Genomic DNA, 14,397 nt, shown 5'->3' with positions numbered 1-14,397 from the left:
GTCGCTTTTTCTAGAATGTCTTTGTTAGGGGCAGCGATGAGTACATCGTCGAAATATGGTACGACCCTCTTATCCCTTGTAACAACCTTTCCATTAAGCTCTGAAAGATTCGGGGCAACGCTTCCCGAACTGGAGCCGGTTGCATTTAAATGCGCCCTATGCATTACGATAGTTTGCGCCTCTGCCGTGGTCAGATCTACAGGCAATTGTTGATACGCCTGGGCTAGATCTAGTTTAGTGAAAACTTTCCGCCACCCAGGGAATGGAGCAAGTGTTGCACTACCGGCACTGGATATGCACTTTGCTGCAGTGCGTGGTTTAAGGTGGCCCGGTAGTCTCCGCAAATTCTTAGTGACCCATCAGGCTTGATAGGCGTCACTATAGGGGTTTCCCAGCGGGCGTGGTCGGTGGGCTCCAGCACGCCCTGCGCTATTAGCTTATCGAGTTGTTCGTCGATTTTAGGCTTCAAGGCGAACGGCACCCACGCGGCTTAAGGCGGATTGGTGCTACCTCAGGGTTCAAGTTAAATGAGATCGGGGTCCCCTTGTACTTGCCTAGTCCGTTCACGAAAACGTCTTGGAATTCTTGCACGAGTGCTTCCTCCCAATCGCTGCTCTCGGCCCGGTGGACTCCAGCTACAGTGATTCCGAGCGGTCTGAACCATTGAAGGCCCAAAGACTAGGCCTGTCGCGGTCCACGACAGTCAGTGGTAGTGCGACGGTGCGGTCCTTGAAGGAGACCTGGAATCTGCGGGACCCGACGACGGGAATTGGTTACCCTGATAGACTTTGAGTATAACCCTTTGAGGGTTAAGGTCTTGGCGGCGAATCGTTGGAATGAGCTGTTGGAGCGTTTTCACGACACCATCGAGAGGGAAGATCCCGAGTCCACCTCCATCACACAAGGTTTGTTTTCGATGGCGACCTTTACTCGGATTTTCCCGGCATCAAGGGATGTAGCGTGGCCTATGGTGATTGTTTGGTGGGTCTCTTCCCGCCTGGTTTCTTCATGCCTGGTGGAAGTGGTGGACGGTTTGTTTCTGTAGGAGTGGTTTCCCCATTGGTGGTTCAGTTTTCTCGGTGTGTGCCGAAGAATCCGGAAGACTGGCATTCGGCCTGTCGGGGTTTGGAGTTTTGTTTGCTTCTGCAAACCTTGCGATGTGACCTCGTTTCCGCAAATGCGGCAGAGTGCGTCGAGGAATTTGCAGCTGGATCGTGGGTGATTCGCCCCACATCCTGCACACGGTCGGGATGAGGGTTGTGTGATCTGGTCTCGTCCGCTCGGAGTCGGTTGACCTCTTCCTCATTGCTTTCTGATGGGGATTCTAGGTCTTCGTGGTGAGTCGATACCGGGTGTCTCTCTGAGCGAGGCGAGGTATCTTTGGCGAGTTGACGTAGCGGTGCGTTGGTGCGGCGCATTCGGGCTGCCGACTTCTTGGTCGCCTCCACTGCCGTGGCTTCTTTAAGGGCATCGGTGAGGCTGATGTCCCCCTTAGCCATAATTTTGCTCTGGATCGTGCTGTCTTCTAGGCCCAGAACCAGGCGGTCCCGGAGGGCTTCTTCTAAGTCGGAGAATCCGCAGAGGCCTCCAAGGTTGCGAAGGTCCGCGATGTAATTGGCAAGGCTTTCGCCCTTCCGTTGGTCCCTCTGGTAATATTCGTGTCTTCTGACTAAGGTTGGCACGGTGGGCGCGTAGTGAGCCCGTAGTAAAGGCTCGAGGACGTCCCAGTCCATCTCTTTTTACTTCGGCTGGCTTGGCAAGTGATTTTGCCATTTTAAACACGGTAGGCCCGCAGTGAGTTAGAAAGATAGCTCTTTTTTTTGCCGGTTGTTGCATCTTTCAAATTGTTGGTCTCCAGAAACATCTGGAACCTATCCATGTACGATTCCCAGTCTTCGGTTTCTGGGTTGAATGGAGCGGGTGGTACGGCACCGCTGGCCATGTTGCCGTTGATGGTGCGTGTTCGACCACGTGCTCTGTTGGTTGCTCTGTAGGTTAGTCAGCTCTTCGGTCTCCGTATCCCACCTTCGTCGCCAGTGTTAAGTTTGGAGAATAATGGAGACCAGACATCTGACCAGTGACTTCAACTCTTTAATAACAGTAAATAGAACAGAACAGAGCAAGGCTATGGGCAACAGCAACCCTTTTATAGGGTTAGCTGCTACCTTATTAACCAATGACATGTGCAACAAGTTCAAACTAATAACCAATGAAAAGTGTAAAAATAGTGGCCAATCAGGGACTAGTTATGGACCAATCCCTAGTTGTTGTATAAGGACCAATCAGGTGTGCAGGTTTCCAAACCCTGATTTGCATTTATGCTAGTAACTTTTATTGATTCACAACACTATTCACTGCCATAGCCGAACCTCTAAGCATAATCTTTGAAAAATCTTTCAGGACCAGCTCCTTGCCAAAACTATAGTCACAAGCCACAGTCATCCCCATCTTCAAAAAGGGAGACCCCAGGCTAGTTGAAAATTACAGACCAATTTCTTTATGCTGTGTCACCTGTAAAGTCATGGGATCAATTATTAACAAATCCATCATCCTCCACTTAGAAACAAACAACCTACTCTCTAATAAACAATTTGGTTTCAGGAAAAAAACTATCCTGTAATCTGCAACTCTTACACTGCAAAAACATATGGATTACACAACTCGATCAGGGCAAAGCAATAGATGCAATCTACATAGACTTCTGTAAAGCCTTTGATTCAGTGGTACACGACAAACTACTCCTAAAACTAAAATCTTATGATATCTCTGGACAACTGCATAACTGGATAGAAGTATTCCTGTCAAACAGACAACAAATGGTCAAAATTGGGAGCGTCCTATCAAATTCTGTACCTGTCAATAGTGGTGTCCCCCAAGGCTGTGGTCTAGGACCAACTCTTTTGATACTCTATATAAATGACCTCTGTGATCATATCAAGAGCAACTGCGTTCTCTTCGCTGATGATGTAAAGCTATTCAACACCACAGACAATACTGCTACCCTTCAAAAAGACCTTGACTGTATCAGAATGGTCAAACAAATGGCAACTTCAAATCTCAACAAATAAATGCTCTGTCCTACATATTGGCAAAAACAAACAAACCAGAAAATAAAATACAGGCTGAATAGTCAAGACCTTGTTGATGATCCAAACTCTGTCAAGGATCTTGGACTGCACATCTCTAATGATCTAAGTGCTAGAGCCCACTGTAACTTCATAGCCAAAAAGGTGTTAAGAGTTGTTAACCTAATCCTACATAGCTTTTTCTTTGGTAATATCACACTACTAACTAGAGCATACAAAACATTTGCTAGACCTATACTTAAATACAGCTCATCAGTCTGGAACCCACATTACGTATCTGATATTAACCACAGTTGAGAAAGTCTAGAAATATTTCACAAGAAGAGTTCTCCACTCCTCTACTCATTGCAGAATACCTTTGCCACCAGACTCAAAATTCTCGACCTAGAAAACCTTGAACTACGCCGCCTTCAGTCCGATCTAAGTATAATATATAAAATCATACATTGCAATGTCCTACCTGTCAATGAATACTTCAGCTTCAACCATAATAACACAAGAGCAAACAATAGATACAAATTCAAGGTTGATCACACCAAACTTGATTGCAGGAAATACAACTTCAGCAACAGACTGGTCAATGTCTGGAATACTCTACCTGACTCTGTGGTTTGTTCCCCAAACCCCAAACCCCAAAACTTTAACCTTAGACTGTCTACTATTGACCTCACCCCTTTCCTAAGAGGTCTGTAGGGAGCGTGCATAAGCGCACCAACATGCCTACCGTCCCTGTCCTATTGTTTCTTTTAATTTTTTTTATTTTTCTTATATGTATCCATGTATTCATAACTACGTTTTTACTTATACCTATTATCTTGTAAGCAATTGACTAAATAAATAAATAAATAAATAAATAAATAGATAGATAGATAAATAAATAAATAAATCTTTCCTCAGATCTGTCCTTCCACCTTCTCTTAACAAATCTCACTTTTCCATTCTCCTCAGAATATAGAAAGGAGGTGCTTTGCAAACTATGCTGTGATTTGGCAGTCTTAATAGCTGCTATCACATACAGCTATGAAATCCTGAGGTGAAGGACAAAATGGTGCCTCCCTTAATGTAATGGGCAAAAGATAATTGGCTCCTCAATATTTCCCACACTTCCAGTATTAGAGTGAGATGCTAACTTTGGCATAATTAGGGGGAGCAAGACATTTAGGGTGTGAGGCAAAGAGCTCTTTCTTTTAAATTATGCTGCTGGTCTTTATCTTCCAGCTTTTGTCATAAGAAGCAGTTTCTCTGTCTAATGGCACTTTTAAACAATTATTTTATCTAGGTTTTCATCATAGTAATGTTCTGTCAGATATCCTACTTTTCTTTAATGTGACTGACAGACTTCAATTAAAATATTGTGAATTCTAACTCTACGGAAGTTGGGAGCTTGCTATATTACAAGGGGATTGTAGTGCATAAAATACATTGCTTCCATATTCTGCCCACTGTGCTTTTGGGAAGCCTGTAATGCGAAGGTGAAAGCATTCAGTTGCAATTTGTCCCAACAGATGAAAATCAGAATATACTGCCTCTGCAGATGGAGGCCTCATCTAACAATTTAGGTATAAGAAATCAAGTGGAGACAAATAACTGGTTCACTTGTGGAATTTTGTTATATACAGCTTCATAGCCCTCTGCTGCCTATAGTTTAGTCTTCAGTGTATAGTATCGTTCCCAAGCAATATATTTAAGCAATATTATTGGAAAGGATCAGACAAGACAACAAAGTTTGTTTGTTTTTTAAAAGAGAAGGCAATAAACCCAACTAAAGCCTATTTAAACCAGTCCCTTAAGTTGCTGTTTTTGTTATTGCCATCCTGAAATTTACTTTATGTTGCTTGCATCCAGGAAAGCTTTTCGCCAGAAAAACAAGCTGTATTGAATTATCTGTTAAAAAATCTCTGCAAGATTACACAGATGTGTAAAGATTTTCTCAAAGACAAAAAAAAAAAAAAACCCTAAGTGCCCCTCTATCAGAAGCTCCCTAAATTGTATCAAAACTCAGTTTATATTCCCACAGATGTCTAACAAGCTGCGTATATGGTCTTGGATTATAGACTGGGAAAAATCAATAACTCGCTGTCTCAAAGGCACCAATATAGATTATGAATCACAGCCAGGAAGTTGTCAGTGATCTCAGCTGCCAACAGTGCTTCGGTAAAGATATTTGCTATTTCATATTCTTTTAATATGGAGCTTTTTTATATGAAACAGAACATTTTGATCCTTCCCTCAACTCTCCCAAAAAGGTATTGGGACATTTTAAAGGGGTAGATAACAAAAGAGTGAGCATTCTTTTTTTTTTTTTTTTAAAGAGAAGTCTTTTCATCAACACACATTCCAAACAGCTTTTCTCTGCTTATTTAGTATACACCGGTTATACTTAGTGAGACTGATCAATATGTAATTGAGTTATATCACTCCTATGTCAGTAGCAAGGAATCAAAAGGTTATGCAATGCCAGAAAAAGGAAGCAACACCAAGACTTTTTTGTTTCTACTTAGATTTTTTCCCCCCTGGAAACAACTGTATTTTGGCAATGTGCCACAAGCATGGCATGCTTAACACATGCATTGTTTTTGTTTTAACTTGTTTGTTGGCTCTAATAACTATCATAAACTGGACACATGATCTCTTCTTTCAACCTCATTCAAATAGACACTGTGCATGAAATCCAATGTGTACATGTACATGATGCATTGTGTGCAGGACTGATACCCAATGTATTTTTCTTATGTATTTATTTATTTATGCCCCACCTCTTATCCAGGAGCTCAATTAAATAAAGTATATAAAAAGAAGGCAGTGGGAAGAACGGAGGCAACGCAGAGTAACCTTCAGCAAAAACTTTATTTAAAAATAAAGGGTTGCCACAACTGCCACAAGCTAACAGGGCAGCCAGCTGATGGCAAAAGCTGATACCATTTGATAGCTCCCTTTTATAGACAGATGTCAAATGGTGTCAGCCGATAGGAGTAGTCCGTGTTCCCACTGGAAATGCAGACCTGAGTGGGAACATTCTCAGAACGCAATAGTATATATTTTTCTCTCTCATGCTACTTTTATAAATAAAGTTGTCTTATGCTGATCAGAGGTGGTTCAGCTTGTCAGTTGGGTGCACATGATGGGGGAGCGCTGATCTTCACCTAGCTCCTGCCCACCTAGCAGTTCATGAAAATGTGAGTAGATAAATAAGTACTACTTTAGTGGGAAGCAAACCGTGCTCCACGATGTCATGCTGATCACATGACTGCAGAAATGTCTTTAGACAGTGCTGGCTCATGGCCTTGAAATGGAGATAGTTGGCAACAATTAGCAGAGTAAAATCCACAGGGATTCCTTTCCTTACTTTCCATGCTGATCAGAACATATATCTATGTCAATTAGAGTTTCCAAGTGTCAGGCACAAAGAATCAGGACTACATGGTAAACTGCAGTTCAGAAGATTTATTGCTCAAGTCTACACACAAAAATCTAGTCATCTAAAGTTCAGTACCAAATTGGTGCCAGATAAGGATCAACAGAATTCAAGAGGGGTTGGACTTAGGTCATTTGTGGCAATGCAATGACTCTAGGCTGATGACTAGAGCTCCACGTCCTAGTTTTTCCTGCTCTTTTCCTACATCAGCTATGATTTCTACAGAACATTTTGTTTAAATAAAGTTGGATCTGAGATAGATGCCATGGAAATCTCACACATGTAGACTGATATTAAATTATTGTGACTTATATTTGAATACTCAGCACAGCACTAATACATTGCTATTGTCGTAGTCATTGTTAATCAATTTTAACCCATTTCAAATACCATTCAGCTTTGTGATTGTCACAATATTGCATATTATAACAAAAGTCATTGATAAAATAGGCAGCTTTGATTTGTCTTATATTATTATAAAATGTTCTTAGCACTCACACTAATATGTTGTCCCATTGTGAACACCATACATATTACATTGTCTAAATCTGCGCAAAATGAAGAGCAGTGAGGAAATGACATTTTCAAAGCATAAACATTTCTACAGGAAACCACTGCACTGAATATATAAGTAGTTATAAAATATAAATATAAAAGTTACAGTTTTGCTTACCCAAAATATTAATGAACAACTGATGAGTAATGCATAGAGGATACCTTAAAAGACAACATGCTTTTTGAAGAAGAGGAATAGAAGGAAAATGAAAATATTATCATCTAGAAGTAATATTCTAAAATAACAGAAACCATAGAGACATCCTGCAATAATCAAGAGAGAATTGACTAAGAAATGCCTCTTTTTGTTTATTATTATGGTTGGTTGCACAATCAGACAGATGTGAGACTGGCTTTGTCATTTTTATCCACCTATCAAGTCCTCAAGGGTCTGGGATAGGCAGATGTGTTGTCTGGTAGTATTAAAGATATCATTGCAGGATGTAAGCTATTCTAAATAATATTTATTATAGATGGTCACACGGTCAGCCAGATATTACTATTAATATTATTATTGATGGTGATGAAGTAGAATGCCTAATGATGATGGTAGCCTCACCATGGATGTGATAAGGCATCCAAAACAAGATGCCAATGGTCCATCACCCTCAGCTATACTCAGTGCACAGGGGGACACTAATGGTGATACAGTTCAGCTGAATTGCTTTCCCAATGAGCTGACAGACTAGGTGTCTGGAAGTTCTTTGCTCTGACTGTCAGTTCACTGAAGAATTACTCTCTAGAGTAGGCAGTGCAGCACACATGTCTGCCATGTTCATAATAGAGAGGAAATTCTGCTGCCTAGAGAAATTGCAGTCAGTTCATTTGAGGCTGATCACAGTTGTTGTTGCTGCTGTTGTTATGACTTTAAAAGAAAGGGGGTGGCACCAGGAGGTCTTCACATGATTTAGTACTTTCTTCCTCCTAAACACAAATATCTGGCTTATCTATCTAACGATTTCTCTATTTTCATGATGTTAAAAAAAATCCCCTTAAACTTGGAGGCACAGCCATAGTTAAAATAATTGTGAAAGAAACTAAAAACATTCTGCATTAGAGCATTAGGGTTATTTGCATTTCCATGTTTTTGAAGTGGAATTATATCATGCTTGTTAAAGTGTATAGTTAGGATGAGCCAACTCAAATTAAGAAAAAAATCCTTTATCTTCAACAGCTGTGTGAAATAGGGAGTTAAAGTGTGTATGGTATTTGGTACATCTTCATGACAGCTGAGGCTGCCAACATGTTCACTTTGGCACAATCATTTAAAAAAAATAGCAACCTCATCATAATTTCCAAGTGTCAACCATATTTTCCTACATAATATAGTAAATGCTAGTCCTTAAAAATCAGAGTATAGTTCTTCCTCATTCATTTTGGATGCACTGTAGTTCTTTGTCTTCACTGTAATTTCAGTTCCACAACTTTCCTCCCAAATGCTTCTACAATTACAAAATTCCTCAGGTATTTTTTATATGGAATCTTCACAAATTAATGAATGACATTTCTGGTATTAACTTTCATTATTTGTAGGAATTCTCATAGCAGTGTTTTTATTGAGAATGGAACCCAAAGCCCCATTAACAGCTTTAAACATCAAGAAGATGAAAACATTCAAATATATTAAGAGTCACCTTTATGGCTATATTTATATATTAGAGGCTAGTGGACCAGAATAAATATTTCCATTTTATTTACATGGTTCAATTTCTAATTCACCTATTTTTAAAAAAAACATCTGCAGAAATTCAGCATATTGGACCGAGGTATAAACATGGATTGCATTTACTATCTGAGATTTAGAAGAATGAGGCAGTACTATGTTCTAAAAATGGCAAAAAAAAAAAAAAAAAAAAAACAGCCAGCATGCTCCTGATCTCAACATTTGTTATGCTTGGAAAAAAAGTGGAAAAACACATTTTCATTTATTAATTTATTTATTCATAACATTTATTCAGCTGCTCATCTTCTACCATGTTAAATCAAATTTTGAGCAGTTTCTAATCAACAAATGTGGCTATATTATTATCCTGAACAGTCTTGCTTTGTGACTTATCCATGACGGACCTATTAAAGTGGTTGTATGTTCTCCATATCAAGTGACTTAATTTGTATGGGTAATAGTAAAAATATAATGTAATGCTATTCTGTGCCTGATATTTGTTTAAAACAAAAGCATCTCTAGAATTTTTTTAAACCAAAATCATCTCCACAAATATTGTAACATTAAAAAAAGTAAAGTAAGTTTATTTATAGGATGCTTCAGTAAATCTAAACATATACTGCATCTCTATATAAGTAAAATACTTACCAAAGAGGTCATCTCATACTACTGACATTTTCTAGATACCTTTCTAAATCTATCAAAAAAACAAAAACAAAAACCCTTCCATAGATTTTTTAAAAAGAAACTAAGAATCCTGTTATCATATATAGACACATATACATTAATAAAATCTGTCTTTAACCATCATTCTCAGATATTTTTTCATAAAACTGCTTATAATCTGGAAAGCTGCATTTAAAAAGTCTATATTAAATTTTAAAAGCCATGAGATTTATAGGAAATGTGCATTTAAAATGTATATATTAGGGCAAGTTATATATGAAAACAAAAAGAGATTTTGGAGAAACCGCAAACATGTAATTATATATTATTATGTCATAAAAATAACAGAACAGAAAAGCAAGTGGTATTGAGTAGATTTAGACTGATCCTCATATCATTTATCACAAATGCTAAAGGGCTTGTGTCTTGGTAAATATCAATATAAATTAACCTAAATGCTATACTGGTAGGCTTAAAAGCAAATTTCAATAGCAGTGCAAATTTTCTTTTATGTTTAAGGATATTCTGATGCTGTTCTTGAGCATACAAAACTGTAACAAAAGGCATTTAAATTGTGTATTTTCAAAGAAAAAATGTAAAAATAATGCACTCAAGAGCAAAGAGCATTAAAAGCAGATATAAATATGTAACTTTTTCACAACTACCTAGAATTCCAACAGTTACTAGCTACAGCAATGATTTACAACACAATAAATGTGTCCTATAAATCTGATTGTGTGCATGAAAAATTATTCCAAAAATATCAGTGAGTTTGTGCTACTTATGGAGTCCTTGATATAGCTTTAGTTTCATGAACTGAATAATGTTTGTGGCATATCCTCACCTTAGATGCAAAGTGACAAATTCCATCAAAAAGCAGAAAAGTATTTTGATCCCCAGTTATTGCTACATGCAATTTTCCAACTATTTCCACTATGTCTCACCCATCTCAGCTTTTGACAATATTATTCTTTACATATGCCCATTGGTTTTAGCTGTCCTTATTTAAAAGATGCTGAACGGGTTTCTAACATAAATTGACTTTTCTCTAATATGCTTGTTTTTTTCCATTGCTCCCCTAATATATGTATTTGAGCTTCAATTTTTGCAATTGTGAAATTTTTTGTTAGAATAACTTTTGGAATATACATGTGTTCTAGTTTCCAAATCTAATATTGATTTAGTAAATTTATATAAATATTTGGACCAAATAAATATATCTAGATGCTTATTTAGATGGTCAATAGTACTTATGTACTGTTTAATGCCTATGGAGATAAATAATGCTAATGCTGCTTATAAATGAGATATTTTGTCCCATGCAGATTGATTCTTCCTTAACTTTATAAAGTCATTATCAGTCAAGTAAGCTAATTATTGGATCATCTCTGCTAGTTTCTATCTATATTACTAAAGTCCCTATGTAATAATAGATAAATACTGGCTTAATAGAGCCAAACAAGTCACAGCAATTTCCTAGCATAATGCAACAGCAACTGCCATCACTAGTATTTCCCTCATCTTGTTACCATTAAAATTGTTATTGATTTATTGAGCATTTTCATAGCCAATGGACTGGCTTCTAGAGAATTCAAATATAATTTGTACAGTCACACTTACACTAATGTCCAGAAGACTGTAGGGTGAAAATCTGACAGATGCAGTCAGTTCCTTTTACCAGGTTGGTTTACTTTTCAGTTATGTATATTTGCACAATTCCAAGCAATATCATATTTCAGCAGCAAGAGAAATTATTTATCTCTATTTTGCATTGATCAATTCACCTAGAATTGGGCATCACATTTTAGGAAGAACACTTACAAACTGAAGTATGTCTAGAGAAGAACAGCCAAGATGAGAAGGGCCTGGAACACACAAAGGAGTGATAAGTATGAGAAGAAAAGTCTATAGTGAGACATAATAGTTTTAAATATTTGAATCACTGCCATAATTGCATGGGAATAGATTTGTTCCATATTATTACATAAGACAATAGCAATAGCATTTAGACTTATATACCACCCCATAGCTTTTTATAGCACTCTTTGGGTGGTTTACAAAGTCAGCATATTGCCCCCAACAATTTGGATCCTCATTTTACCAACATTGGAAAGATGGAAGGCTGAAGTCCTGACAAGAAATAATGAATTTAATTTACAAGGAAACAGATTTCCCTTGACATCAAAAAGAATATACTAATGGTAAGAAATCTCTGTACTAGACTCTGAACCTGGGAAATGTAGAAGGAAAGAGAAGAAGAGAACAACCAACAGTAAGGTGGGTAGGATGAGTTAGAGTGGCGACGGCTACACTGTTGGAAAACTTGAAAGAATAGGTTAAGGATAGATTTTCATAAAGAAAAGTTCTCTATGTTGTATAGGAGTAAAAAAAAATAACTTAATCAGTCAGTCAATCAATGGTAAGAACTGTTCAACAATAGAACAATTCATCTTTGCTGGAAATGCTTAAGTAAAAGCTGAATGGTCATTTATCAGGGACAATCTAATAGTGGATTTTTTCTGCATAGAAAGGAGCTTAGATTACCAAAGTCCCTCCCAATATGCTGTACACTCTATGACTCTAGTAATATATATTTTGTACTCACTATCTTCAATAATAGTATATTCCATATAAAAATTGTGTGTATGTGGTTGGGAAATTGTTTGCATTTGGAAGATTGCATTTGCATTTCTATGGGAGTAGTCTGGGTTTCTATCATTTTAAAACATGCTGGAGTTCTCCAGATATGTAGACTTCAATGTCAAGAATTTCTCTGCCATCAGGGCTTTTGATAGCACTTCTGATGTTGAGAGTATCATTTTGTAAATATCAAATATCTTTTAAGATAGCAATCGAAATAGCAGACTTATATACTCTCTATAGCGCTTTACAGCACTCTCTGAATGGTTTACAGATGTCAGCATATTGCCCCCAACAATCTGGGTCCTTATTTTACTGACTTTGGAGCCATGGAAGAAGATGCTACACTACGGCCTTTGTCTATGTACTTAGTGTAACATCCTGGGTTAAAAATACACTATTTAGGATTAGTATATTTAATTTAATCCAAGTAAATAGTTACACCTCTATTATTGCAGAAATAATTATGGTAGGGCCTCAACCAGAAATCTTTTAAAATCAAAGAGATCTTTCCTGAAAGCTCCTAAGAACCTGCATATGTGCAATGGATCTTTACTTATGACTGTTTAAAAGTAGTTAAAAAGTCAATGAACTTAGGGACACATAAACAGAAATTAAAATCAGAGACAATTTGAGCATGGATAAATTCAAATTTTTTTCCAGTGTATAAATTCGGTATTGTTTCTGCTTTAAAATCCTATTGAATTTAACTGTCTTAGTACCAACAAAAATGCATGAGATTATGGCCTTATAGTTTGTATTAATGAAGGTTCAAAATAAGAAATGAAATAAATCAAGAATAAGCATGTCTCACTCTTTAGCAGTGTAGAAAGGCATACCATCCCAGATAAGGTAACATCTACAGTAAGTGCTCATGGCACAGAGTTGAAAGGAAACAAAACCGCCCCATATGCATGCATGAGAAGATAAAGCATTAACCAGATTGATGGAATCAACAGTACAGGATGTTAGACTACTTTCAAGGGACTCAAGCAGGAAACAGGTTAAGTCAATGGCAACAGCAGCTTTCCTGATAGTTTTTGCAGAGCAAAGATGTTAAGGAAGTAATATTTGTAGCTCAGATGAGAACAAGAAGTCTAGGGATTCTCTTCTAATTCCTGCAGAGCTACTGATTAAGAATGACCCTGTTCAGGATATCTCTTTCTTTTTTTGAGATAGGATAGGATAGTGGAGGAGGGTAAGCTACCTCTACTCCTAAAAACATCATCCTTATCAAGTCCTAAAACTGTAAAATAATATGATTCCCCTAATTAATTCTGCATTTAATCTTTTTCAGTTTCAAATAAAGAATATTTATTTCCATACCAATTGAAATGAATTGAGTGGGCTTCATTTTGTAGATTTTGTCTATGAAAACAAATCACAGACTGTTTTATTATGAATCTATGTGTGGAACTGAAAATGCATTGCTGTAAGTTAATTGGGCTATAGGCAGTGCATGGGAGCCTAAGTGGAATTAGTTTTAAAAACTAGTTCAATAAATGAGTATTCAGAATTTCATCATCAACTCATGTTAACTCTATGCATGAAATAGTAGTGATGCTAACTGGTTGTAAATCACCACTTCAGTCAGAACAGGAATTTTTTTCTAGTTGGGTAAACACAAATGCTACTTTTCATGTTATTATATTTGGGTTTCTGAGCAGCATATAATACGTCCGGTGATGCAGTAACCAGATGCAGTAACCATGGGGTACTTTCTTTTGGCTGATCTGTCTGTTTGGGAATGTTTTGAGGGAGTACAAAAGGTGGAAGGCCTATTTCCCCAAATTGGGCATTTTTACTGAAATTTGGGAACTGGTGGTAAGGCCTATAAATTGAAAAATAAGTAGTTATGTACACTACAAATGGGCTGCATATTGTTTATCCCTAAATTGGGTTATGCTGGAAAAAAACAGCATTATGGTTTGCCTGGCAATAAATTTGTGGGAAAAAATTATCTATCTATCTATCTATCTATCTATCTATCTATCTATCTATCTATCTATCTATCTATCTATCTATCTATCTATCTATCTAGTGTGTGTGTGTGTGTGTGTGTGTGTGTGTGTATGAAATAAAATATAGATATATGAAAGTGATGTGCCATAAAATTAGTGCTTTAATTGCAATGCATAGATTCTTTGTTGAATCAGGAAGTTCATGAATAAAATCTGACTGTGGGCCTGTTTGAATATGTCATATTCATAAAGAAACAGGAAAGGCTTTGCTTTTTTTTCATATATAACATGCTGTGCATATCTCTAGCATGACACAAACAGCTAATTGTGTAGCATCATTAAAGAATGAGAGTTACTAGGATCAAAAGTAGAATGTCTTTTGAAATGCTAAATTATATTAGGTAAAGGCAC

Source organism: Notechis scutatus, chromosome 3, assembly GCF_049901735.1.
Source record: "Notechis scutatus isolate UNSWTSFEM ecotype Mainland chromosome 3, rNotScu1.2, whole genome shotgun sequence".
Classification (NCBI taxonomy): Eukaryota; Metazoa; Chordata; class Lepidosauria; order Squamata; family Elapidae; genus Notechis; species Notechis scutatus.
The sequence above is the reverse complement of the archived record's forward strand: the minus strand, read 5'-3'. Positions refer to the sequence as shown.